Source organism: Notolepis coatsorum (genome assembly GCF_963971535.1).
Source record: "Notolepis coatsorum genome assembly, chromosome: 3".
NCBI classification, from domain to species: domain Eukaryota; kingdom Metazoa; phylum Chordata; class Actinopteri; order Aulopiformes; family Paralepididae; genus Notolepis; species Notolepis coatsorum.
Genome location: NC_140167.1, coordinates 103,939,959 through 103,967,661, shown reverse-complemented (window position 1 = coordinate 103,967,661; position 27,703 = coordinate 103,939,959). Strand labels below are relative to the sequence as shown.

General features: G+C 43.6%; 1 protein-coding gene across 1 annotated transcript in view; it reads left to right on the top strand.

Annotated features, from left to right (window-relative positions):
- frmpd4 (FERM and PDZ domain containing 4) overlaps window positions 1–27,703 on the top strand; it is a 273,467-nt gene that overhangs the window by 173,034 nt on the left and 72,730 nt on the right. The gene's annotated exons all lie outside the window — the stretch shown is intronic.

The following is a 27,703-nucleotide window of genomic DNA, read 5'->3' as shown; positions in this document are numbered from 1 at the left end:
CCCCTCGGATGTTAACAGTGGCGTTGGCAACCTGTTATTATTCCGACCACGTCACCGTCTCCATCTGTGCATTCAGAATACAGATTCTCCGTTTCCCTCCACTGCTGCGCACATACCGCTGCTGCTGCCCGCTCACTCACATGCACTCTGTCACAGGCATAATACTTCTCACACGCATTCAGACACGAAGCAGCCTCGTCTGGCAGAAGCAGGGAGGAGAGCTGGAGCATGGAGGACTTCACCTGCCTTAGTGTGATCCTTGCTTTGATCCGCTGCCAGCCTGCATGTCCTCTATCTGCAAGGATGCCGCGTTGCGGCGTTATCAGAATAATCTACCCATAGGCACTTCTCTGGATATCTGTACAGAAAGACAGGTAAAAGAAACTCTTTCTCCCGTGACACTGCATGTTGGTCTTACCCCCAGTGTGTTGAGTGGGAGAGGCTCCAGTGTTTGAGTGTTTGGTCGCTTCATTTTTTTATTCTGTTGCTATTTGAGGATAAGAGCGGGCTTGTCTATTTATTTGTTTCCCTCCCTCTCCCTCTCAGCACTGATGTGTGCAAGAGAGCATTCATACTGGAGTCTAAAAATATTACAGCCTGCATAGACAGCACTCTACCGCATATGGTCGATTGATACTTTGTCATTCCTTCTAGATCTTCTCTCCCCTTTTGCAAATGAGAACATTTGCAATTTTACTAACTGAATATTAATCATAGTGGGGCAGACTGTTGTGGCTTCATGCAGTGTTTTGGTTGTGTTTTTCCTAATGGGGAAACTGTGTTGCCGTGTGCAGGGTGGGAGATATGGAAGTTGTCATACGCGGGTTAGTCACACACGGGTTATCGCATGAGAAGCGTGATGTCAGGAAGGTTACATAAGATCTGTGCACTGGATGCAGAGCGTCGAGATGAGGCGTATCATACCGGCTCCTGCCTCGGCTACATGCATTTTGAGGGGAACTCGTAAATAACCTGGGTGCACGTGCCGTGACTTGTCCCCGTTCACTGGGGGGGTTTGGTTGCCAAATTGTTTGTGTATTGCTTAACGAAACACAGGGTCTAGCCTGCATGACAGGGCACCCATTAATAAAGCATCAGCTGCCATTTGGGATGCACACTGTAGCTGAGACACTGTAGCTGAGACACACTGTAGCTGAGACACACTGTAGCTGAGACTCACTGTAGCTGAGACACTGTAGCTGAGACACACTGTAGCTGAGACACACTGTAGCTGAGACTCACTGTAGCTGAGACACTGTAGCTGAGACACTGTAGCTGAGACACACTGTAGCTGAGACACTGTAGCTGAGACACTGTAGCTGAGACTCACTGTAGCTGAGACACTGTAGCTGAAACACTGTAGCTGAGAGACACTGTAGCTGAGACACACTGTAGCTGAGACTCACTGTAGCTGAGACACTGTAGCTGAGACACTGTAGCTGAGAGACACTGTAGCTGACACTGTAGTTGAGACACTGTAGCTGAGACACTGTAGCTGAGATACTGTAGCTGAGACACTGTAGCTGAGACACTGTAGCTGAGACAAAAGCTGAGACACTGTAGCTGAGACTCACTGTAGCTGAGACTCACTGTAGCTGAGACACTGTAGCTGAGACACTGTAGCTGAGACTCTGTAGCTGAGACACACTGTAGCTGAGACACTGTAGCAGAGACACTGTAGCTGAGACACTGTAGCTGAGACACTGTAGCTGAGACACTGTAGCAGAGACACTGTAGCTGAGACACTGTAGCTGAGACACTGTAGCTGAGACACTGTAGCAGAGACACTGTAGCTGAGACACTGTAGCAGAGACACTGTAGCTGAGACACACTGTAGCTGAGACACTGTAGCAGAGACACTGTAGCTGAGACACTGTAGCAGAGACACTGTAGCTGAGACACTGTAGCTGAGACACTGTAGCTGAGACACTGTAGCTGAGACTCACTGTAGCTGAGACACTGTAGCTGAGACACTGTAGCTGAGACACTGTAGCTGAGACACTGTAGCTGAGACTCACTGTAGCTGAGACACACTGTAGCTGAGGCACTGTAGCTGAGACACACTGTAGCTGAGACACTGTAGCTGAGACACTGTAGCTGAGACACACTGTAGCTGAGACTCACTGTAGCTGAGACACTGTAGCTGAGACACACTGTAACTGAGACTCACTGTAGCTGAGACACTGTAGCCGAGACACACTGTAGCTGAGACTCACTGTAGCTGAGACACTGTAGCTGAGACTCACTGTAGCTGAGACAGACTGTAACTGAGACACACTGTAGCTGAGACACACTGTAGCTGAGACACACTGTAGCTGAGACACACTGTAGCTGAGACACTGTAGCTGAGACTCACTGTAGCTGAGACAGACTGTAACTGAGACACACTGTAGCTGAGTCACTGTAGCTGAGACACTGTAGCTGAGACACACTGTAGCTGAGACACTGTAGCTGAGACACTGTAGCTGAGACACTGTAGCTGAGACACACTGTAGCTGAGACACTGTAGCTGAGACACACTGTAACTGAGACACACTGTAGCTGAGACACTGTAGCTGAGACACTGTAGCTGAGACACACTGTAGCTGAGACACACTGTAGCTGAGACTCACTGTAGCTGAGACACTGTAGCTGAGACACACTGTAGCTGAGACACTGTAGCTGAGACTCACTGTAGCTGAGACTCACTGTAGCTGAGACACACTGTAGCTGAGACACTGTAGCTGAGACTCACTGTAGCTGAGACACTGTAGCTGAGACACTGTAGCTGAGACACTAGCTGAGACACTGTAGCTGAGACTCACTGTAGCTGAGACACTGTAGCTGAGACACTGTAGCTGAGACACTGTAGCTGAGGCACTGTAGCTGAGACACTGTAGCTGAGACACTGTAGCTGAGACACTGTAGCTGAGACACTGTAGCTGAGACACACTGTAGCTGAGATACACTGTAGCTGAGACACACTGTAGCTGAGACACTGTAGCTGAGACACTGTAGCTGAGACACTGTAGCTGAGACACACTGTAACTGAGACACACTGTAGCTGAGACACTGTAGCTGAGACACACTGTAGCTGAGACAGACTGTAGCTGAGACACTGTAGCTGAGACACTGTAGCTGAGACACACTGTAGCTGAGACACACTGTAGCTGAGACACTGTAGCTGAGACTCACTGTAGCTGAGACTCACTGTAGCTGAGACACTGTAGCTGAGACACACTGTAGCTGAGACACTGTAGCTAAGACACTGTAGCTGAGACTCACTGTAGCTGAGACTCTGTAGCTGAGACACTGTAGCTGAGACACTGTAGCTGAAACTCACTGTAGCTGAGACTCACTGTAGCTGAGACAATGTAGCTGAGACACTGTAGCTGAGACACTGTAGCTGAGGCACTGTAGCTGAGACACTGTAGCTGAGACACTGTAGCTGAGACACACTGTAGCTGAGATACACTGTAGCTGAGACACACTGTAGCTGAGACACTGTAGCTGAGACTCACTGTAGCTGAGACACTGTAGCTGAGACACACTGTAGCTGAGACACTGTAGCTGAGACACACTGTAGCTGAGACTCACTGTAGCTGAGACACACTGTAGCTGAGAGACACTGTAGCTGAGACACACTGTAGCTGAGACACTGTAGCTGAGACACACTGTAGCTGAGACACTGTAGCTGAGACACTGTAGCTGAGACTCACTGTAGCTGAGACACTGTAGCTGAGACACTGTAGCTGAGACTCACTGTAGCTGAGACACTGTAGCTGAGACACTGTAGCTGAGACACACTGTAGCTGAGACACACTGTAGCTGAGACACTGGCTGAGACACTGTAGCTGAGACACTGTAGCTGAGACACTGTAGCTGAGACACTGTAGCTGAGTCACTGTAGCTGAGACACTGTAGCTGAGACACACTGTAGCTGAGACACTGGCTGAGACACTGTAGCTGAGACACTGTAGCTGAGACACTGTAGCTGAGACACTGTAGCTGAGACACTGTAGCTGAGACTCACTGTAGCTGAGACACTGTAGCTGAGACACACTGTAGCTGAGACACTGTAGCTGAGACACTGTAGCTGAGACACTGTAGCTGAGACACACTGTAGCTGAGACACTGTAGCTGAGAGACACTGTAGCTGAGATACACTGTAGTTGAGACACTGTAGCTGAGACTCACTGTAGCTGAGACTCACTGTAGCTGAGTGTTGAAAGCTACAGGTCGCCTCTATACATCTCAATCACCTACTCGAGATATAAACCTGCGGCCGCTCGATATCCCCCGGCGAGGTGCTAAACTCGCCAAGTTCTCGAGTCAATTTACTATTTCTGTCTAGATTACTTCAAGTCACTGGTCTTGTGATATCCAGTTGATATGAAATGTAATCATGAAGAGTTGTTAATCTCTTCTTGTTTGAAATAAACCGAATATTTTGTTTAGGAGAACTATTATATCATGTAATAAAAATAATATTATTATTATCATCATCATCATTTTACGAAAGGGCTTGTAATACTGCTCATTTGAAAGCTTGGTTGTATTACTACTTTTTTAATAAGTATTACCACTGTACTAACACGTAATCATTGTTTGCACTCCCCGGCCTTCTTTGTCCTCCTCCTCCTCCTCCTCCTCCTACGGAACCGACCGTCTGACCCTGCAGTGATTCAGACGGTCGAGGTCCCACACAAGACAGAGTCAGTCTGGACACAGAGACACCGGAACCCGCAAACAACACTCATCTACATGCTTAGTATTTTCTTATCAGTACATAGCATATACATATATAAATATATATATTTTAGCTGAAAAGCATTAACCAGTCAATTGATTCAATCTGTATTTCAGGACATAGTCACCTCAGAGGAAATCAAGGCGCGGCTGGCATTTGCTGGCACTGCCGGCAGGGATCAGTCCAAGAACTCAATGGATTATAAAAAGTCATCTTTATTTCAATGAAGTTACAGAAAAAGACTAAATAAAAAATATCCATTACAGTTTAAAAGATTATATAAAAACAAAACATGTCATCTGCAGCTTGTCTTCCAAGTCACACACTGGTAAAAACTTCAAAATCTCTCAAAGAAGTCTGTAGGCACCATTCTTCTTCTCTCTCCTTCTCCGTGTAAAAAATTCCCCTGTGCTCTCGCCAGTTGGCCCTTATAAAGGGCCCCAGGGTCTCTTCTGCTTATTGGTCCAAATACAGCGCTGTCACCGTGATGTCATTTCACCAGCCAGTCAATGCACAATACGTAGGGTTCTAGCTCTCCTCCCATTTTAGTCATTACCTCTACTGGGAAAACCCCATTTACCTCAGAACATGAATGCCTCTTTGTTGGAGAAGTAACAGATTACCTTGTGTTGGAAAATACCCATCCGTTACTTAGCAGAGACCAGAGGCCCCAAGGTTGTCTGTCACATTCCTCAGTGGCCAAACAGTATTGAAGCGAAAGCAACTCACATCTCCAGCATGAGTACATAGTACATAGCCCAACACATACTACAGATATATACAGATACACATACATGTATAATACAGTACATATATATATAGCATACAGTGTACACACATATATGCACATACTTGTACCTATCCTTGTCTACTCCACGCAGGGTGTGACAACCTGCTGTGGAAAGCACCCTGCTCAGAGATGGCATTCCGAAGGGGCCCCCCTTCGTTCTCACTCGCCCCAACTCAAGGGGATGCAGACGAGGGAGACTGCTGGCTATATAGTACATAGCCCAACACATACTACAGATATATACAGATACACATACATGTATAATACAGCACATATATATATAGTATACAGCGTACACATATATATGCACATACTGGTTTTATTCTATGCAGACAGGACAGGGTTAAACTGTGCCGACTTGCTCTCAGCTCAGGCCTAGATACTTGTTCAAAGCGTATATGCATATATATACGTATACACATATATATGTATATATATATATATATGAATACATATCACTTCTAGACACCTACAGTAACATATGCCTAGATTTAAAACAGATATATACAATAAACCTATTAAATCATACAAGGGACAGAGAGAACAGGATGTCATTTATACAAAGTGTCACTTAGTTGGCTGTGACACTTTACACCCCCTCTGTCATCCTGGTCGGTCATTTTCCATTGTCTTAATAGCGTCTGTACTGGGGGACGAGATGGCGATTGTGGGGTCACGTGGCTGTGACTCTCCACACCCCCTCTGCCATCTTGGTACCTTGTTACCCTGGTAGCCGGCGGGAAGACTTGCATCTGTTGTTCCCTGGCTGGACGGCTCGACAGGATAGGGGTCACGTTGTTGCTTGGTATCCGGCGGGAAGACTTGCATCTGTTGTTCCCGGCCGATGCACCCAGGTTGTTGTCGTCTTCGTCATCTTGGTCATCGGGGTCACCTTGGTCATCTTGGGGTCACCCCCTCTGACCTCTTGGATCTCTCCCATAGTTTGGGGCAGGTTGATTTGTCACTTCTCGGGCGACCCCCACGGGTCCCCGAGAATTGTAGCAGCAGTCCTCCATTGAAGTGTGGTTGGCCTGGTCTTGTGACCCTGTCCGTAGGCCTCGCAGGACATCACAGATACAGTCCACAGAGGACTCATTTCTTTTCTCTCTTTCAGGTCCATTCAGGGCTCTCGTCGCCCTGTAACCCGGGTCCAGGCCGATGTCTCTCTGTCCGGTCTGGGAGGTCTAGGAGGTCTGGGAGGTCTGGGAGGTCTGGGAGGTCTGGGAGGTCTGGGAGGTCTAGATGAGGACCTTGAGGATGCTCTGGAGCTTGACCTATCCCGGTCTTCCTCCATTTCCGATTTCTGACCTGAGTCAGTATATTCCTTCTTGCCATTCGCTGCGTCGTCCGCTGACTCCGGGGGACCCCCCCCCCTTGTCTAAGAATGCGGCACTGGTTCAGGTTTTGTCCCTTTACCAGCGCACCTTTACCAGCGCACATTGTTCACAGATCCTTCGGACTGTTGTTTCCGTCCACTTCCTTCTTGCACAGGGGGTCTACCCTGTGTTGTGCTTGTCTCGGTCCAGACTGGGTAGTTAGTTACTGTTTATGTCTGGTATTAGTTCCGGCTAGTTAGCCAGCTTGTAGATTCAGGCTATGTAGCCTCTTATAGACTCAGCTCCTGCTGATAACACCAGCCTGTATTATTACGCCGGTTCCATTTCCGTCCCAGTAGCAGGACTTATTCTGATTTTAAGTAAACATTAGGTTACTTCTGGTTGAGGTGACCTGGTACCTATTTTTTCTACTTAGGTTTCGACTGTAATTACGTTACTTTTTAGTCGTGAGTAAACTTTTACTGCTATCACAGAAATATACTTTAAGTGTGATTCTTTCTTTGAGTAGAACCTTCTACGTCTTTTGACTGTAAGAAAACATTACGTAACTTTTTAGTCGTGAGTAAACTTTTACTGCTATCACAGAAATATACTTTAAGTGTGATTCTTTCTTTGAGTAGAACCTTCTACGTTTTTTGACTGTAAGAAAACATTACGTAACTTTTTAGTCGTGAGTAAACTTTTACTGCTATCACAGAAATATACTTTAAGTGTGATTCTTTCTTTGAGTAGAACCTTCTACGTTTTTTGACTGTAAGAAAACATTACGTAACTTTTTAGTCGTGAGTAAACTTTTACTGCTATCACAGAAATATACTTTAAGTGTGATTCTTTCTTTGAGTAGAACCTTCTACGTTTTTTGACTGTAAGAAAACATTACGTAACTTTTTAGTCGTGAGTAAACTTTTACTGCTATCACAGAAATATACTTTAAGTGTGATTCTTTCTTTGAGTAGAACCTTCTACGTTTTTTGACTGTAAGAAAACATTACGTAACTTTTTAGTCGTGAGTAAACTTTTACTGCTATCACAGAAATATACTTTAAGTGTGATTCTTTCTTTGAGTAGAACCTTCTACGTCTTTTGACTGTAAGAAAACATTACGTAACTTTTTAGTCGTGAGTAAACTTTTACTGCTATCACAGAAATATACTTTAAGTGTGATTCTTTCTTTGAGTAGAACCTTCTACGTTTTTTGACTGTAAGAAAACATTACGTAACTTTTTAGTCGTGAGTAAACTTTTACTGCTATCACAGAAATATACTTTAAGTGTGATTCTTTCTTTGAGTAGAACCTTCTACGTCTTTTGACTGTAAGAAAACATTACGTAACTTTTTAGTCGTGAGTAAACTTTTACTGCTATCACAGAAATATACTTTAAGTGTGATTCTTTCTTTGAGTAGAACCTTCTACGTTTTTTGACTGTAAGAAAACATTACGTAACTTTTTAGTCGTGAGTAAACTTTTACTGCTATCACAGAAATATACTTTAAGTGTGATTCTTTCTTTGAGTAGAACCTTCTACGTCTTTTGACTGTAAGAAAACATTACGTAACTTTTTAGTCGTGAGTAAACTTTTACTGCTATCACAGAAATATACTTTAAGTGTGATTCTTTCTTTGAGTAGAACCTTCTACGTTTTTTGACTGTAAGAAAACATTACGTAACTTTTTAGTCGTGAGTAAACTTTTACTGCTATCACAGAAATATACTTTAAGTGTGATTCTTTCTTTGAGTAGAACCTTCTACGTTTTTTGACTGTAAGAAAACATTACGTAACTTTTTAGTCGTGAGTAAACTTTTACTGCTATCACAGAAATATACTTTAAGTGTGATTCTTTCTTTGAGTAGAACCTTCTACGTCTTTTGACTGTAAGAAAACATTACGTAACTTTTTAGTCGTGAGTAAACTTTTACTGCTATCACAGAAATATACTTTAAGTGTGATTCTTTCTTTGAGTAGAACCTTCTACGTTTTTTGACTGTAAGAAAACATTACGTAACTTTTTAGTCGTGAGTAAACTTTTACTGCTATCACAGAAATATACTTTAAGTGTGATTCTTTCTTTGAGTAGAACCTTCTACGTTTGGTTTTTTTCAAATCTGTAATTGATTCTACTCCAGAGGCACCCGACAGCAGTCATTTCGGTTCATATTCTTTCGGTTTTTGATACCTATTTAAATAGTATAAAGCCCAACTCACTTGAACTTATGTTCTTAGCCCCGGAACCTCCAATCCGTTTTGACAGACCTATAAACCAGTGACCTGGCCGCCCAAGCACCACAGCGTCCTGTATGCTGAGGCTTCCAAGTCCCCACAAATCTGATAGGCCCGTCGGATACAGAGACCCTGATGCTCGCTCTGTCCCCCCGCGTCAAGGTGCTAAGCTTGATGAGAGTTTGCAGAGTCTCAATTTTTTACCCATAGGTGCTGGTGAGTGTACATCTCATGCAGCTGATATGGCTGGTAGGGTGCTAACCCACCAAATGGTTGCTGTCAGGAAATCCCTTCCGAATGAAATAGATTACAAATTCACTTTACTTTACTCTGGGTTTAGAGCAAGGACGGACATCTTTATATATTATACTTAGAATATATACAAAACTTTTGTAGTATTCTATGTCATGTTTCTTCCTAAATGACAATAACACTTTATATTATTCCTCTTGACAGATGAGCTGTATGTCAAGTGCAGTTTGCACTTGCTTGAGTCACTTGTGTCAGGGCCCCAGAGGGTAAGGATACTATTGATTCTCCTTCCGGGCTTTGAATTCCTCCCTTGTTGTCCTCACCTCTGCTTGCTGTTCTGGGGTTAGTGCGGCCCACTCGTCTGCAGGTAGGTATTGGTACTTCTTTTTCCCTGTTCTGTCCTTGGTTGTTTTCGGGGGGAACTCCTGGGAGGCCCCCCTTTTGTCAGATAGCATTTTAACTTGGTCATACAGCATACATTCGATACGTAGCTGGTCTTGTGACCATGCTGCGCATCGGGCTGCCAGTGGGTTACCCCCTGGGACTCCTCTGAGTAGCTTTTCAAGCAGTGAGCATGATCCTTGCATAGGTGTTCCATTCATGACTGATTCTGCTGCATCATTGAGAGACATGCTCCCGCCTCGCACCTGTGCGATTAGTTTCTCCACCATCTTATACCCTGGATCTTGACCGGGGGTCCTTACTTCTCTTTCCATCAGTTGGTCCATTGAGGCCCTTTCGGGGATCTCTAGTCCTTTGAGATGTCTCAACATGCGAGCTAGCGTCTCGTGTGCTTGTATCTCCTGAGCGAGCATCTGCTGCGCCAGCTTCTCATGAGCTAGCATCTGCTGCGCCAGTTTCTTCTGAGCTACCCGTGCCAGCTTCTCCTGAGCTAGCATCTGCCGCGCCAGCCTCTCCTGAGCTACCCGTGCCAGCTTCTCCTGGGCTAGCATCTCCTGGGCTGGCTTCTCTTGTGCTAGCTCCTCCTGAGCTAGCTTCTGGCGTGCCAGCTCCTCCTGAGCTAGCATCTCTCGTGCTAGCTCCTCCTGAGCTAGCTTCTGGCGTGCCAGCTCCTCCTGAGCTAGCATCTCTCGTGCTAGCTCCTCCTGAGCTAGCTTCTCTCGTGCTAGCTCCTCTTGAGCTAGCTTCTCTCGTGCTAGCTCCTCCTGAGCTAGCTTCTCTCGTGCTAGCTCCTCCTGAGCTAGCTTCTCTCGTGCTAGCTCCTCTTGAGCTAGCTTCTCTCGTGCTAGCTCCTCTTGAGCTAGCTTCTCTCGTGCTAGCTCCTCTTGAGCTAGCTTCTCTCGTGCTAGCTCCTCCTGAGCTAGCTTCTCTCGTGCTAGCTCCTCCTGAGCTAGCTTCTCTCGTGCTGGCTCCTCTTGAGCTAGCTTCTCTCGTGCTAGCTCCTCCTGAGCTAGCTTCTCTCGTGCTAGCTCCTCTTGAGCTAGCTTCTCTCGTGCTAGCTCCTCTTGAGCTAGCTTCTCTCGTGCTAGCTCCTCCTGAGCTAGCTTCTCTCGTGCTAGCTCCTCTTGAGCTAGCTTCTCTCGTGCTAGCTCCTCCTGAGCTAGCTTCTCTCGTGCTAGCTCCTCCTGAGCTAGCTTCTGGGTGTTAGCACTGGCTTGTTAGCCGATGTAGTGCTAGTTAGCTTCCGTCTGGCTACGGCCAGCTCCTGGGTCTTCCGTCTAGCCAGCTCATGGGTCGCACCGTCTGGCTAGCTCATGGGTCTTCCGTCTGGCTAGGGCCAGCTCATGGGTGTTAGCACTGGCTTGTTAGCCGATGTAGTGCTAGTTAGCTTCGCCTTTCTGTGAACGGTCGTTTTGACTTCGCTTCACATCCAGTCTCCCATACTCACATACGGTATCTTTGGGCTAGGTAGCCATCCAGCTCGCCTTTCTGTGAACGGTCGTTTTGACTGCGCTTCACATCCAGTCTCCCATACTCACATACGGTATCTTTGGGCTAGGTAGCCATCCAGCTCGCCTTTCTGTGAACGGTCGTTTTGACTGCGCTTCACATCCAGTCTCCCATGCTCACATACGGTATCTTTGGGTTAGGTAGCCATCCAGCTCGCCTTTCTGTGAACGGTCGTTTGACTGCGCTTCTGTCTCTCTAAACTGCCAGACATTTTAGAGAGAGGGTTTTCTTTACCCCTTTTTTTTTTTTTTTCCTTTAATCCAATTTTGCGGGCTCAACCGCTCCACCAGCAATGCCCCCACTATGCAGATGCCTTTAATTTGCCACTGTTCTCCATCGAGGGCCCTACAGATCAATATCCTTTGACTGGTGTATTCTAAAACTCGGTTCTCCGTTTTTTTTTTTTTTTTTTTTTAATATTTCTAGTTTATTTTATTTTGGCTGTTATCTTACCGATCTCAGCCCTAACCCAGGGACGCCATGTTGAAAGCTACAGGTCGCCTCTATACATCTCAATCACCTACTCGAGATATAAACCTGCGGCCGCTCGATATCCCCCGGCGAGGTGCTAAACTCGCCAAGTTCTCGAGTCAATTTACTATTTCTGTCTAGATTACTTCAAGTCACTGGTCTTGTGATATCCAGTTGATATGAAATGTAATCATGAAGAGTTGTTAATCTCTTCTTGTTTGAAATAAACCGAATATTTTGTTTAGGAGAACTATTATATCATGTAATAAAAATAATATTATTATTATCATCATCATCATTTTACGAAAGGGCTTGTAATACTGCTCATTTGAAAGCTTGGTTGTATTACTACTTTTTTAATAAGTATTACCACTGTACTAACACGTAATCATTGTTTGCACTCCCCGGCCTTCTTTGTCCTCCTCCTCCTCCTCCTCCTCCTACGGAACCGACCGTCTGACCCTGCAGTGATTCAGACGGTCGAGGTCCCACACAAGACAGAGTCAGTCTGGACACAGAGACACCGGAACCCGCAAACAACACTCATCTACATGCTTAGTATTTTCTTATCAGTACATAGCATATACATATATAAATATATATATTTTAGCTGAAAAGCATTAACCAGTCAATTGATTCAATCTGTATTTCAGGACATAGTCACCTCAGAGGAAATCAAGGCGCGGCTGGCATTTGCTGGCACTGCCGGCAGGGATCAGTCCAAGAACTCAATGGATTATAAAAAGTCATCTTTATTTCAATGAAGTTACAGAAAAAGACTAAATAAAAAATATCCATTACAGTTTAAAAGATTATATAAAAACAAAACATGTCATCTGCAGCTTGTCTTCCAAGTCACACACTGGTAAAAACTTCAAAATCTCTCAAAGAAGTCTGTAGGCACCATTCTTCTTCTCTCTCCTTCTCCGTGTAAAAAATTCCCCTGTGCTCTCGCCAGTTGGCCCTTATAAAGGGCCCCAGGGTCTCTTCTGCTTATTGGTCCAAATACAGCGCTGTCACCGTGATGTCATTTCACCAGCCAGTCAATGCACAATACGTAGGGTTCTAGCTCTCCTCCCATTTTAGTCATTACCTCTACTGGGAAAACCCCATTTACCTCAGAACATGAATGCCTCTTTGTTGGAGAAGTAACAGATTACCTTGTGTTGGAAAATACCCATCCGTTACTTAGCAGAGACCAGAGGCCCCAAGGTTGTCTGTCACATTCCTCAGTGGCCAAACAGTATTGAAGCGAAAGCAACTCACATCTCCAGCATGAGTACATAGTACATAGCCCAACACATACTACAGATATATACAGATACACATACATGTATAATACAGTACATATATATATAGCATACAGTGTACACACATATATGCACATACTTGTACCTATCCTTGTCTACTCCACGCAGGGTGTGACAACCTGCTGTGGAAAGCACCCTGCTCAGAGATGGCATTCCGAAGGGGCCCCCCTTCGTTCTCACTCGCCCCAACTCAAGGGGATGCAGACGAGGGAGACTGCTGGCTATATAGTACATAGCCCAACACATACTACAGATATATACAGATACACATACATGTATAATACAGCACATATATATATAGTATACAGCGTACACATATATATGCACATACTGGTTTTATTCTATGCAGACAGGACAGGGTTAAACTGTGCCGACTTGCTCTCAGCTCAGGCCTAGATACTTGTTCAAAGCGTATATGCATATATATACGTATACACATATATATGTATATATATATATATATGAATACATATCACTTCTAGACACCTACAGTAACATATGCCTAGATTTAAAACAGATATATACAATAAACCTATTAAATCATACAAGGGACAGAGAGAACAGGATGTCATTTATACAAAGTGTCACTTAGTTGGCTGTGACACTTTACACTGAGACACTGTAGCTGAGACACTGTAGCTGAGACACTGTAGCTGAGACACTGTAGCTGAGACTCACTGTAGCTGAGACACTGTAGCTGAGACAAAAGCTGAGACACTGTAGCTGAGACTCGCTGTAGCTGAGACACTGTAGCTGAGACACTGTAGCTGAGACACTGTAGCTGAGACACTGTAGCTGAGACACTGTAGCTGAGACACTTTAGCTGAGACACTGTAGCTGAGACTCACTGTAGCTGAGACACTGTAGCTGAGACACACTGTAGCTGAGACACACTGTAGCTGAGACACACTGTAGCTGAGACACACTGTAGCTGAGACTCACTGTAGCTGAGACACTGTAGCTGAGACACTGTAGCTGAGACTCACTGTAGCTGAGACACTGTAGCTGAGACTCACTGTAGCTGAGACACTGTAGCTGAGACACTGTAGCGGAGACACACTGTAGCTGAGACACTGTAGCTGAGACACTGTAGCTGAGACACTGTAGCTGAGACTCACTGTAGCTGAGACACTGTAGCTGAGACAAAAGCTGAGACACTGTAGCTGAGACTCGCTGTAGCTGAGACACTGTAGCTGAGACACTGTAGCTGAGACACTGTAGCTGAGACACTGTAGCTGAGACACTGTAGCTGAGACACTTTAGCTGAGACACTGTAGCTGAGACTCACTGTAGCTGAGACACTGTAGCTGAGACACACTGTAGCTGAGACACACTGTAGCTGAGACACACTGTAGCTGAGACACACTGTAGCTGAGACACACTGTAGCTGAGACTCACTGTAGCTGAGACACTGTAGCTGAGACACTGTAGCTGAGACTCACTGTAGCTGAGACACTGTAGCTGAGACTCACTGTAGCTGAGACACTGTAGCTGAGACACTGTAGCGGAGACACACTGTAGCTGAGACACTGTAGCTGAGACACTGTAGCTGAGACACTGTAGCTGAGACTCACTGTAGCTGAGACTCACTGTAGCTGAGACACACTGTAGCTGAGACTCTGTAGCTGAGACTCACTGTAGCTGAGACACTGTAGCTGAGACACTGTAGCTGAGACACACTGTAGCTGAGACACACTGTAGCTGAGACTCTGTAGCTGAGACTCACTGTAGCTGAGACTCACTGTAGCTGAGATACACTGTAGCTGACACACTGTAGCTGAGACACTGTAGCTGAGACTCACTGTAGCTGAGACACACTGTAGCTGAGACTCTGTAGCTGAGACACACTGTAGCTGAGACTCACTGTAGCTGAGACACTGTAGCTGAGACTCACTGTAGCTGAGACACTGTAGCTGAGACACTGTAGCTGAGACACTGTAGCTGAGACACTGTAGCTGAGACACTGTAGCTAAGACACTGTAGCTGAGACACACTGTAGCTGAGACTCACTGTAGCTGAGACACTGTAGCTGAGACACTGTAGCTGAGACACACTGTAGCTGAGTCACTGTAGCTGAGACACTGTAGCTGAGTCACTGTAGCTGAGACACTGTAGCTGAGTCACTGTAGCTGAGACACTGTAGCTGAGACACTGTAGCTGAGACACTGTAGCTGAGACACTGTAGCTGAGACACTGTAGCTGAGACACACTGTAGCCGAGACACTGTAGCCGAGACACTGTAGCTGAGACACTGTAGCTGAGACACTGTAGCTGAGACACTGTAGCTGAGACACTGTAGCTGACACACTGTAGCTGAGACACTGTAGCTGAGACACTGTAGCTGAGACACTGTAGCTGAGACTCACTGTAGCTGAGACACTGTAGCTGAGACACTGTAGCCGAGACACACTGTAGCTGAGACACACTGTAGCTGAGACTCACTGTAGCTGAGATACACTGTAGCTGAGACACACTGTAGCTGAGACACTGTAGCTGAGACACTGTAGCTGAGACACTGTAGCTGAGACACTGTAGCTGAGACACACTGTAGCTGAGACTCACTGTAGCTGAGACACTGTAGCTGAGACTCACTGTAGCTGAGACACTGTAGCTGAGACACTGTAGCTGAGACACTGTAGCCGAGACACACTGTAGCTGAGACACACTGTAGCTGAGACACTGTAGCCGAGACACACTGTAGCTGAGACACTGTAGCTGAGACACACTGTAGCTGAGATACACTGTAGCAGAGACACTGTAGCTGAGACACTGTAGCTGAGAGGGGGGAGAGAGACACTGTAGCCGAGACACACTGTAGCTGAGATACACTGTAGCTGAGACACTGTAGCTGAGACACTGTAGCCGAGACACACTGTAGCTGAGATACACTGTAGCAGAGACACTGTAGCTGAGACACACTGTAACTGAGACACACTGTAGCTGAGATACACTGTAGCAGAGACACTGTAGCTGAGACACTGTAGCTGAGACACTGTAGCTGAGACTCACTGTAGCTGAGACTCACTGTAGCTGAGACACTGTAGCTGAGACACTGTAGCTGAGACACTGTAGCTGAGACACTGTAGCCGAGACACACTGTAGCTGAGACACTGTAGCTGAGACACTGTAGCTGAGACACTGTAGCCGAGACACACTGTAGCTGAGACACTGTAGCTGAGACACTGTAGCTGAGAGGGGGGAGAGAGAGTTTTTAATTGAACATGCATGGTTAAAGCTATTCATCCACACCAAACCAAAAAGCATGTACCAAACAACTCGGTATCAGTGTACCATTACATCCCTAATATATCATTGTAAATTAAATGTCCATACAGTATTGTAGCGTTCTGTCATACCATCATTGAAGAATGAGGAGAGTTTTATGTTTCTTTTGTGTCGTTTAATTCCAGACTCAACCGTTACATACAGGTAAAAATACTTCGCCTGTGATGTACACACAGCCACTTCTCTCGTGTAACCAACGACAACAACCTAACTTCCGGTGCCCCTCCTATATCTCCCAGGGGGAAACAACACCCCCAGCTAACAGAGTGACACACAAAACCCCAGAACATTACAGTATGTTACACCCCCTGTGGTCACTCAGTGGAAGGGCGCAACATAAGGCAACAGACATGAGTGAGGGTGCAGCGAAAAAAGGCAAAAACAAAAGTGTGAATACACAGAAATAGAACTACAGTAGGCTGAATAACAAGAAGGATACACAAATATATGAATGTTGGCTTCAAACAATAATGGGTAAATGGATAACAAAAAGATAGAAGCTTCACCTAACTAAAACAGCCAACACAGTCACGACGGGAAAAACCAGAGCTCTGCCACAGCTCTCCTCACACAACATACCCAAAAGGAAGAGAAAGAACTAGGGCTGGGACATTATCGCATTCATTTCGATTAATTAACTACAAAAATAATTAAAAGTAAAAAAAAATGTATGCATTTAATCGCATGATGGTTTTTCTTTATTGTGTAAGAATGTTACCTTTCAAAGGAGACCAGACTTTTAGTCTGGTTTGTTCATAAAAAAATAAAAATAAGAGAAATTGAGATAAATCAAGAGTTTAAATTTTTTTCAATGGTCAACTGTTCTGGAATGTACTTAAAAGTACTGCGTTTTACTTTTACCTCGAAAGTGCTTGAGTTTACAAAAGGTCCTTTGCGCTATATATATGATTCCTAAAATTGCTGCACTTTGTTAAAAATTGCATTGATCTGTTGGTCTATGTAGTAGCTAATATAGGATTGTGCTGCTTAAACGTATGTATAATGTATATTCATTGATTCACTCGTATGCCAAAATTAATTTGAATTGAAAAATGTTGCTTTTCGCATCAAATATTGATATGCGATTAAAATGTGATTAATTTCGATTAATTAACTATAAAGTCTCGAATTAATTCGATTACAATTTTGTATCGAGTCCCACCACTAGAAAGAACTGAACACAAAGGGGGCTATAGATAAGGTGTGGGAATGCTTGATTGCTGATATGGAACAGGTGATGGATGATGACTGAAACCAGGGGTACATCTGAGAAAAAGGAGAAGTAGAAACAGAAGAGGGAGACAAAGACAACAACACAAAACAGAACCAAACAAGATATGCCTACATACATACAGCATACATAAACCCCATACGTAACACCATACTTTGGCAGGATTACTGAAGAATAGAATAGAATAGAATAGAATAGAAATACTTTATTAATCCAGAGGGAAATTCAGCACCACATATCGCTCACAATAAACATTTAGGTAGTCAAACATTTATAATAAGAATACACAGTCAAAGATATACATTCTAAAATATGTATATACATTCTAAAATATACAGTCCAAAAATGTACAGTAAAATGTACAATGTACAGGAAGATATACAAGGATATATACTTTACTTTACGTTACTCTGTGCTCAGTGAGGCAGTGAGGCACAGTGAGGCGTTATACAGTCTGTTGGCCTGTGTCGTTCAGTGTTTGCATGAATTGAAAACCTTTATTTATCCCCGAGGGGAGATTCAGGTGTCCTTTAAGTTTACAGCATAACAGCATAACAGCAATTAAAAACAGCACTTTAAAAAACAGCACTTTAAAAAACAGTTAATACATACACTTATTAGTATGTGTTAAAAACAAGATGGACAAGTACACAGGGATAAAATAGCTAAAAAAGGACTAAAAATTTAGCTAAAAGTGGTGAAAAAGAAAAAGAAACAAGTCCAATCTTAAATAGTTAAATTAATTTGTTACAGTCCACAACCCAGCTCCTCCAGTCCACGGCAGTTGGCCCATCCTGGCCCTGCCTGGTTGTGGAGCCTGATTGCCACCGGCACAAAGGACTGCCCAAAGCGCTTTGTGGTATGTCGGGGGGGGATGAGTCTGTGGCTAAACGTGGACCACATTGCGGTCAGCTCATCATAGAGGGGGTGGCAGGGGTTCTCAAGGATAGCATACAGCTTCCTCCTCGTCCTCCCCTCTGCCACCACCTCCAGACTGTCCAGGTTGGCTCCCACCACAGAGCTTGCTTTTTTGACCAGTTTGTTTATTTTGTCTGTGTTGGTGTTGCCCCCCCAGCATACCACAGCGAAGAAGAGGGAACCCTTCCTGCTGTCTTGTTGTACAAAACGTGTAAGTCGCTTTGGATAAAAGCGTCAGCTAAATGACTAAATGTAAATGTAATGTAAATTAAACATGTTGAGACCAATGAGAAACAAAGACAATTGACAAGTCCATTGATATCCTTGATATTCTCTATTTTGTATTGATATTATGTGGGTCGGTCGGATTCTGCTGAAGGCACAAACGAAGCCTTTCCAAACAAAACTTGCTTTATCGACAAAAATAACTCCACAGTCACCCTTTCCCCTCGTCATCAAATTCCATGCCGGGGGGGCAAACAAATTAACAGGAAGCAACAGGGATTATATGAACTGTGGTCTTATCATGAGGATTCGGCTACTTACTTTCTCATTTGTTTACTGTAATTATACCAAGGTATCACAAACAATATAATAATGATATATTATGTTGAAAAAAAAGCTAAATACAATGTGAACTATTAGACTGAATAGAATGCCTGATAACAACCAGAGTGGCGTTTTTAATCTAAACAAAGCACCATCTGAATAAAGTACCACCAAAACACAGCACCACCTGAACATCAGCACCATATAAACACAGCATTAGATTGGACAGAAAATCCAAGTCAAAATAGGCATGAGACCAAGTCAAGTCCAAGAAAACAAATGAATGTACATGCAACCGGTCTCTACACTACAGCCCTTGCATCAGGGGTGTACTTGAGTAATTGTACTTTGTTACAATACGTTTTTTTTTTTTTTTTTTTTAACTTTCTTTTATTTTGTGTCATAATGAACATCACATCGCATTGATCATACAGTATATATTTGATTCATATAGTCAATGACATTTGTTACTCAGGCTCTTCCATCTTATTCAATTTTTTTTCAAAGTATTCAGCATAATCAAAATAAGCAGTATAATCCGAGTACGCCTCATAAACAACCCAGGGGGGGGGGGGGATTATTAAATTTTTTTAAGGACATACAGTAGGATAAGAAACAAAAATAAATAGAAAAATAAATGTAACAAAAGGAAAAAAAATATTATTTAACAAAACAAAAAATAAAAAAGAGGGAGGGAGGAGGGTCAGGAGGGTCAGACTCATGCTAGTGTGTATCCAGGTACAAGGTTACAAGTGACCATCTCTGCATAAACATATCTTTTTTCAGTTGCAATTGTGCAGTCTTTTCTTCCATTGTATACATCTGTCTCAATCTCTTGGTCCATTGTTTGATTGTCGGTGGTTGATTTTGTAACCATGCCATAGTTATAATTTTCCTTGCTATTAAAGGATAACTCCACTTTTTTTTTAAATTAGCTTATTTAACATCTTCCCTGCATGACCTTGGTGGGCTCTAGGTCAACTCCTGAAAAGGGGGTCAATGTCAGACTTTGCAATCAAAAGTTAGGGGGCTAATAACCCTTGCCATAATTTCAGTGCGCCCCTAACTTTTGATTGCAAGGTCTGACATTGACCCCCTTTTCAGGAGTTGACCTAGAGCCCACCAAGGTCATGCATATCAAGTTTGGTCAATGTCAGACCTTGCAATACACTGTAAGGCACTGTAAGGCTACTGTCCTCGCCCACTTCCAGTGATGAAGCTAAGCTATGCTAACGGAGCGTCTATTCCCAAAGCTAAAATGCACGCACAGAGACAAAAAAGGTATGCATCTTCTTGTCTAACTCCAGGGAAGATGTTAAATAAGCTAATTTAAAAAAAAAGTGGAGTTATCCTTTAACAGTATCACTCTCAAGATGTATAACATAGGCTTGGGCGGTATCACTTTTTTCATACCGTTATACTGTGATTATATAATACCCCGGTGTACGGTATTGAACGGTATGACTTTCATTTTCATCAGCGGGGGGGGGGGGGGGGGGGGGGGTGCGGCAACCCGTGTTACCAAGTAAACAAATCGCGGAGATGGCCAGTTAGCCCGCAGCATCCGAGTGCTACTATCATTAGCTCTCAGAATGGAGCCACTAGCCAGAAGCCCGCAGCATCCTAGTAATACTAACGTTAACTCTCAGAATGGTAGCCAGGAGCCCCGCAGCACCCTAGTACTAGTAACGTTAGTATTGTGTATTCAAAAACACACCGGACTGCGACGTAACGTTTTACCGTTTATTTGCTTGTTCCACCAATCCACAACAACACACACTCTCGTTACCACAACGTTTTACGGTATTTTCACAGCACTGTCGCAACATTACCGTAAAGCGTGACCACTGTTGTGATACACATACACAACAGTTAGCTCTCAGAACAGCCAGTTAGCCCACAGCACCAGGCAGCAACGGTAAGCGTGTCTCATTTAATTTCCAGTGAAGCGGGGTTTCCCCTCCTCCTCCTGTGTATAGACAACCAGCTCTGCGGCTCGCTGCCTCGCTCCACTAGTGACTCGAGGACTGGTCTCGCCCTCTGCTGGCGCATGTGTGTAGTGCACTACAACCAACCACTGTTAAAACTCCGTTTCACTGTAATATAAACTGAAATGGATCTGTGATTTTGACGGTATTGATTTTCAATACCGTCGGTATCTCTAAATACCCCGGTATACCTTAATACCGTCATACCGCCCATGCCTAGTATGACGTTATACCGCCCATGCCTGGTATAACGTTGAGGCTAATCTCTCCTGTGACAAAATGGCATCCAATGTAATAAAAAAAGTCAACCAACGAACTCGATTCTTGTACCGGATCTCCTCTCTGGTAAACAAGAATATCCTGAAGACTCTGGCAGGAGCACTCATTCAGGGGTACTACGACTATGCTTGCACCTCATGGTACCAAAGCACCTCAAAGGCTCTAAAAACAAAATTACAAACATCTCAAAACAAACTGGTCAGACTACTGCTTGACCTTACTCCTAGAACCCACCTCACCCCTGCCCACTTTGACAACCTAGGATGGCTTAGAGTAGACGACAGAGTACAGCAACTTGCAATGGGCCTGGTCTACAAGATACACTACACGACCAAGGTACCCATGTACATGTCAAAATACTTCCCAAAGGTCAGTGAATACCACGATCACAACACCAGAGGGAGCTCCACAAATCATGTTAAACCCAGATTCGGCTCAAATAAGGGACTAAACACGTTTCGCAATTATGCCACATCAATGTGGAACGCCCTACCCAAAGCTGTAAAGGAATGTGGATCACTACCCACTTTCAAAACCTCTCTCAAGGGACACCTACGGGAGACTGCAATTCAACACTGGCCCCTGTAAATATCCTAACCCAACCCCCTCCAATGTACAGTCATTTACCTAGTATGGTTTTGTCAATAGTCCAATGTACAATTTTGTTTGTTTGTACAGTGTCTCCCCCCCCCCCCCCCCCCCCTCAATGTACAGTTTTACTTGTTTATACAGTGTGCCCCCCCCCCCCCCCCCCCCAACCACCTCCAATGTAAATTACCCAGTATGGTTGTCAATATCCCAATGTACCCAACCCCCCCCACCCAACCTCCTCCAATGTACAGTTTCTACATCAAATGTATATACTCCCTTGTCTTGACTCCTTCTGTATCACAAACAGTACTGTATTTGCAAATCTGGTATGTCATAAATGTATAGATGTAGCAGTACTGACTATCTGTATGTCATGTATGTCATATATGTCCTGATGAATTGAAAATGGGGGACCCTGATGTAAACAAGACGAAAGTCTTTCTCTGGTCTCCATCCCCTTAACAATTGTGTGTATTGAGCTGTACTGTATTGTACCCATTCTGCAATCTGTTAATAAAGTTTTCAATCAATCAATCAATCAATTTCAATCACGTATCTCCATAGTATGTGCCTTTCGGTATACATCCCAAGATATAGTACGATGGATTCAGAGGTAAGTCAAGATCTAGAATGGTTTTAATCTCATTTTTGATATTCACCCAAAATGTCTGCACCCTTGGACAGTCCCAGAATATATGTGTATGATCTCCGATCATTCCACATCCTCTCCAACATAGTGGTGGGGACCCACCAGCAAATCCGGAGAGAACTTGAGGAGTCCTAAAGTACTTGACCTTGACCTTCCAGTCAAACTCCTTCCACATTTGTGATTTTATGATTGCTTGAATGGCTGTCCTCCCATTCTTCATTTTCTATGATCACATTAGCTTCCAACTCACATTTTTCTTTAATATAGGCGGTGTCTCCTGGATCATCTAGTTGTAACATGTTGTAAATATTGGATATCTGCTTTCTTTCCATCAAGGTTTTTTTCTATTGTGTTAATAAAGTACCGCTCCACGTTTGTTGGTGGTCTCTTAATTGCTTCCCACTCACTGTGAGTCATTACATAGTGTCTTATTTGAAAGTATCTAAACATGTCTTTCGAAGGTAGATCAAAACATTGCTGTAGCTGTGCAAACGATTTAAAACAGTCTCCTTCCATTAATTGATTGATAGTAACCAGGCCCAAATCCGCCCACTTTTTAAAACCCCCATCCTCCATAGCTGGCCGGAACTCTGTATTGTCTGCTATTGGCATGGCCCTAGATATTGATCGTGGACCTCGCCCCTTTTTCCTTACACTTTCCCACACCTTTAATGTATTTGTAATCCATTTGTTGCCAATCTTAATTTTTTTCCAGTATGCTTTCCCCAGGAATATTATGGATCTGAGAGGAGTCTTTGGAATTGAGTTTTGCTCAATCTGTACCCATCCGGAATCTAGGTCATTTTGTATCCAATGCACAAGTATGCGTAATTGAGCTGCCCAGTAGTAGTTTCTTACAGTAGGTTTGGCAGACCAAGACCATCCTTGTTATTTGGCAAACATAGTGTTTTGAGCCTTACTCTAGGTCTTTTCCTCTGCCAGATAAATTTGGATAGGAGTTTATCCAACCTTTTAAAGGTAGTGGCAGGTATTGGTATAGGTAGAGACTGGAAGAGGAAAATAAGTCTAGGTAACACATTCATTCGAATTGATTCTATTCTTCCCACTAGGGAGAGAGGTAAACTGTCCCATCTGGCCATGTCTGATTTGATTTGTACAATCAACTTTTCGTAGTTTGCTTGATATAACTGATTGCTGCTGGGAGTCAGAATGATTCCTAAATACCTGAATCCGTCTCTAGCCCAATGGAAGGGTGCTATACTATTCAGATGTGTTGGCCATGTTCCCACTATCATCATGGCTTCTGATTTGGTCTCATTTATCTTATAACCCGACAGTTCGCCGTAAAGTTTGGAATTGATTCTAAGGGGTTTTTGATATAAAGTAAAATGTCATCAGCAAATAACGAGATCTTGTGTGTAATGCCTTTTTGGTCATCTATTCCCTGTATCTGAGGGTTTGATCTAATCATCTCCGCTAGTGGCTCTATGCCAATCGCAAATAGTAACAAAACGTCTCCTTGGCGTGTCCCTCTCTGTATCTCAAAGAAGTGAGAGCAGTGACCATTCACCATTACTCTAGATTTAGGATTTTTATATAAACATTTTATCCAATCTATAAATGTGTTATTGAATCCCATACCTTTCAATGTTAGTTCAAGGTACAGCCAATCAACTCTATCAAATGCCTTCTCGGCATCTAAGCCGAGAAGCATTGATGGTTATTTTCGAGATCCAGCCACTGTTTGCAGATTTAAAGTTCTTCTGATGTTGTTAGTACCCTGTCGACCAGTGATAAAGCCAGTCTGGTCTGGGTGGATCAGTTTTATTATATGTTTCTGTATTCTTTTTTTAAATATAGATGTCAATATCTTGAAATCGTTGCAAAGGAGACTTATGGGCCTATAGGAACTACATCTTGTGGGGTCTTTACCTTCTTTATGTATTACCGAGACAATAGCTTCTGACCAGCTTCCCGGTGGGTCTCTCTCAGATAGGGCGTAGTTATAAACTACACTTAATACTGGTGTTAACTGTTCAGTGAAATGTTTATAAAATTAATTTGAAAACCCATCTGTACCTGGTGATTTATTGTTCTTAAGCATCTGAATAGTTTCTCCTATCTCCTTCTCCATAATAGGGGAAGTCAGCTCATCAGCCTCATCTGGGGATAGTTTAGAAAGTTTAAGGTTATCTATGAAGTTGTTGATTTTTTCTTTCTTGTTTTCCAATTGCTGTGCTTTGTAGATGTCGGTATAGTAATCTGCAAATGCATTAGCAATTTATTTTGTTTGCATTACTTCCAAGTGTGTGCTGGGGTGTTTAATCTTTGGAACTATCCGACTTGACTGTATTTTGTGGATCTGAAATGACAGTAGCTTGCTTGCCCTATTTCCCATTCCCAGTAATTCCTACCAGCAAATCTAAGGGCTCCTTCCGCTTTGTATGTCAACAGGTCATCTAGTTTTTGTCTGCAAGTTAGTAGAGCTTTTAAGTCTTCCTCATCTCTGTTCAGTTTATGTTTCCTTTCTAGTATTTTTACCTCATTTTCTAGGTTCTGCTGTTTTTCATTTCGCTGTTTCTTTAGTGCACTTGAAATTGAGATAATTTTACCTCTCATTACAGCCTTTGCCGCGTCCCATAAAATTGATGGTGAGACATCCCCCTTATTGTTGAGATCAAAATAACTCTTCAGTTCTTCACTTATCCTCTCCCGTGTGTGAGAGTCAGACAGCATGGATACATTGAGCCTCCAATATTTAAAGATCTTTTTGGTACTGAGGTTAAGTTGAAGAGTTAGAGGTCCATGATCTGAGATTGTCGCTGGTTCAATGATACATGATTCAACCTTGTCAATATCTTGCTTGGAAATATAGAAGTAATCTATCCGAGAGTAGCTACCATGGACCCCAGACCTAAAGGTAAAGTCTTTCTGCCTAGGATGGTGGAAACGCCATGCATCTATAAGTCCAAATTCTTTTATCATTGCATTCAGTGATCTAGATTTTTTTTAAATGGGTCCACAATCTACAGGAAGTTTGTCTACTTTTGGATTTAGAACACAGTTGAAATCACCGGCCATAAGGATAATTCCAGCCAAAAGTGAGGCTATACCTTTAAAGAAATTGGGGCAGTCTTCATTTGGTGCATATATATTTAAAAAGGTTATGATTGATCCTCCTATTGACCCCTGGACCATAACATATCTGCCCTGGTCATCTGCAATTTCCTTTTCTTTGGTGAAGTATACTGATTTGTTAAATAGAATAGCCACTCCTCTCTTTTTCCCTGTTTGACAGGACGCACTATACACCTGGCCCACCCATTCTCTCTTTAATTTCTGGTGTTCGTTTATTGATAAGTGAGTTTCTTGAATGAAAGCTATCGAGCACTGCATTTTCTTTAGTTGTCCAAAAAGTTTTTTCCTCTTTATTGGGTTGTTAAGACCATTTATATTGTAACTAATACATTTAAGGCTTGTCATAATGTCATTGTAATTCGTATGTACAACATAGATCTATCTTCCATAGTATATGAGCTTGAGGCATTTGTCAAAGAATATACAACATAAAAAACTAAACAAACAGGTCCCCTATTCACTTGTAAGGGAAAACCTAGGGCTTCCAATTTTCCAGTAAGCTGTCTTACATAAATCACAATTGAAATCTCCTCCCGATGTTCTAGAGAGGTGTAGCTGTCTCTCTCAGGGAGCATATTGCACTAAGTGCAGAGAAGCTAACCACAAACGTATAGGGTTAACCTTTGCCTGATAACACAGGCTAAGTGTGATCCGTCTATGGCTCAGTCTCTGGCCTCAGAACCTATAAACTCTCTTTGTAGTTTCTCTCTGTCGTCGATTTGGACATGAATTCCCAGTTCTTTCAGTGTGGGAATTGCATCCACCAGGGAGTCAAACACCTTCGTTCCCGATTCTGTTGTCATCCTGAGTCGTGCCGGTATGGGCAATTAGCGCGTATCCCTCTTTCCTTCAGCTGTTTCATGACGTGACGCACCTCAAGTTTCTTTAATAGTTGTCATACAGAAGTACAGAATACTTTCATACAAAATGCTTCTTACTGTTACGCTCCAGAGACTGTGCTAGACAAGATAGTATCAAATAACATAGTATAGCATGTAAATTAGAAGTAGAAAATGAGGTCACAGTGTTCAGTATAGACATATGTACAATGTTCGATGCAGAATAGACGTAACTGAGTTACCATATAATATACAATACTATGCAGTGTACTAATGTACAATATTATATAGTGCAAAGCAGAAATGCAGAAATGGGATGAGGTACAATTTAGGTACAATTTACAGTAAGGTGTACGAGTTGTAGTGCAATCCTTCATCAATAAATATAAAGTGTGGGGAGTGGGTGCTACACTGTGTTTGTTTAAAGTGAGTGTGTGCTATAAAGTGTGGGGAGTGGGTGCTACAGTGTTTTTGTTTAAAGTGAGTGTGTGCGTGTGGATGTGTGTGCTATGTGCGTTTGATGGTTGTTGTTGTGTAGTGTTCATTGTTCGTTAAGCAGCCTGATGGCCTGGGGATAGAAGCTTCTTCTGAGTCTTTCTGTGCTCGCCTTGAGACTCCGGTATCGCTTGCCTGACCGCAGCAGTTCAAAGAGGCAGTTGTTCGGGTGGCTCGAGTCCTTAATAATTCTCTTAGCCTTCCCCCTGCACCGCTTGTTGTAAATGTTCTGGAGGGTGGGGAGCCCCCCTCCGATTGTGCGTTCGGCTGAACGTGTCACTCTTTGTAGTCTGCTTCGGTCTTGTGCAGTAGTCGGACGGTTCGACGTTACCAGTGTCAGGGTCTCGGCTTCTGTAATGGGAGAGAAAGATGACAGAGTGAAGGATGAGGTTCTCGATTCAGCATTTGGAATGGGTGGGGGTTGGGAGAAGGAGCTGCGGATGTTCTCCACTTTTTCCTCAAAGAAGATCGCAAAGTCTTCGGCAGAGAAAGATGAGGGAGGGGGGGATGGGGGGGGAGTGAGGAGGGAGGACATGGTAGCATGCAGTTTGCGTAGATTCTTGGCAGAGGCCTCGATCCTATGGTGAAAGAAAGAAGCTTTGTAATGGTTTTGGAGAATGTTAACAAGAGGTTGTGATATGTGTCGATGTCAGCAGTGAGGCGTGACTTTCTATCTTGATCTCAGACTCAAGTTCAGGTGTTATTTTCAGGGATGTTGTCAATAGCTGTTTCACAAACTCTTTAGTATTCTTGTCCTCGCT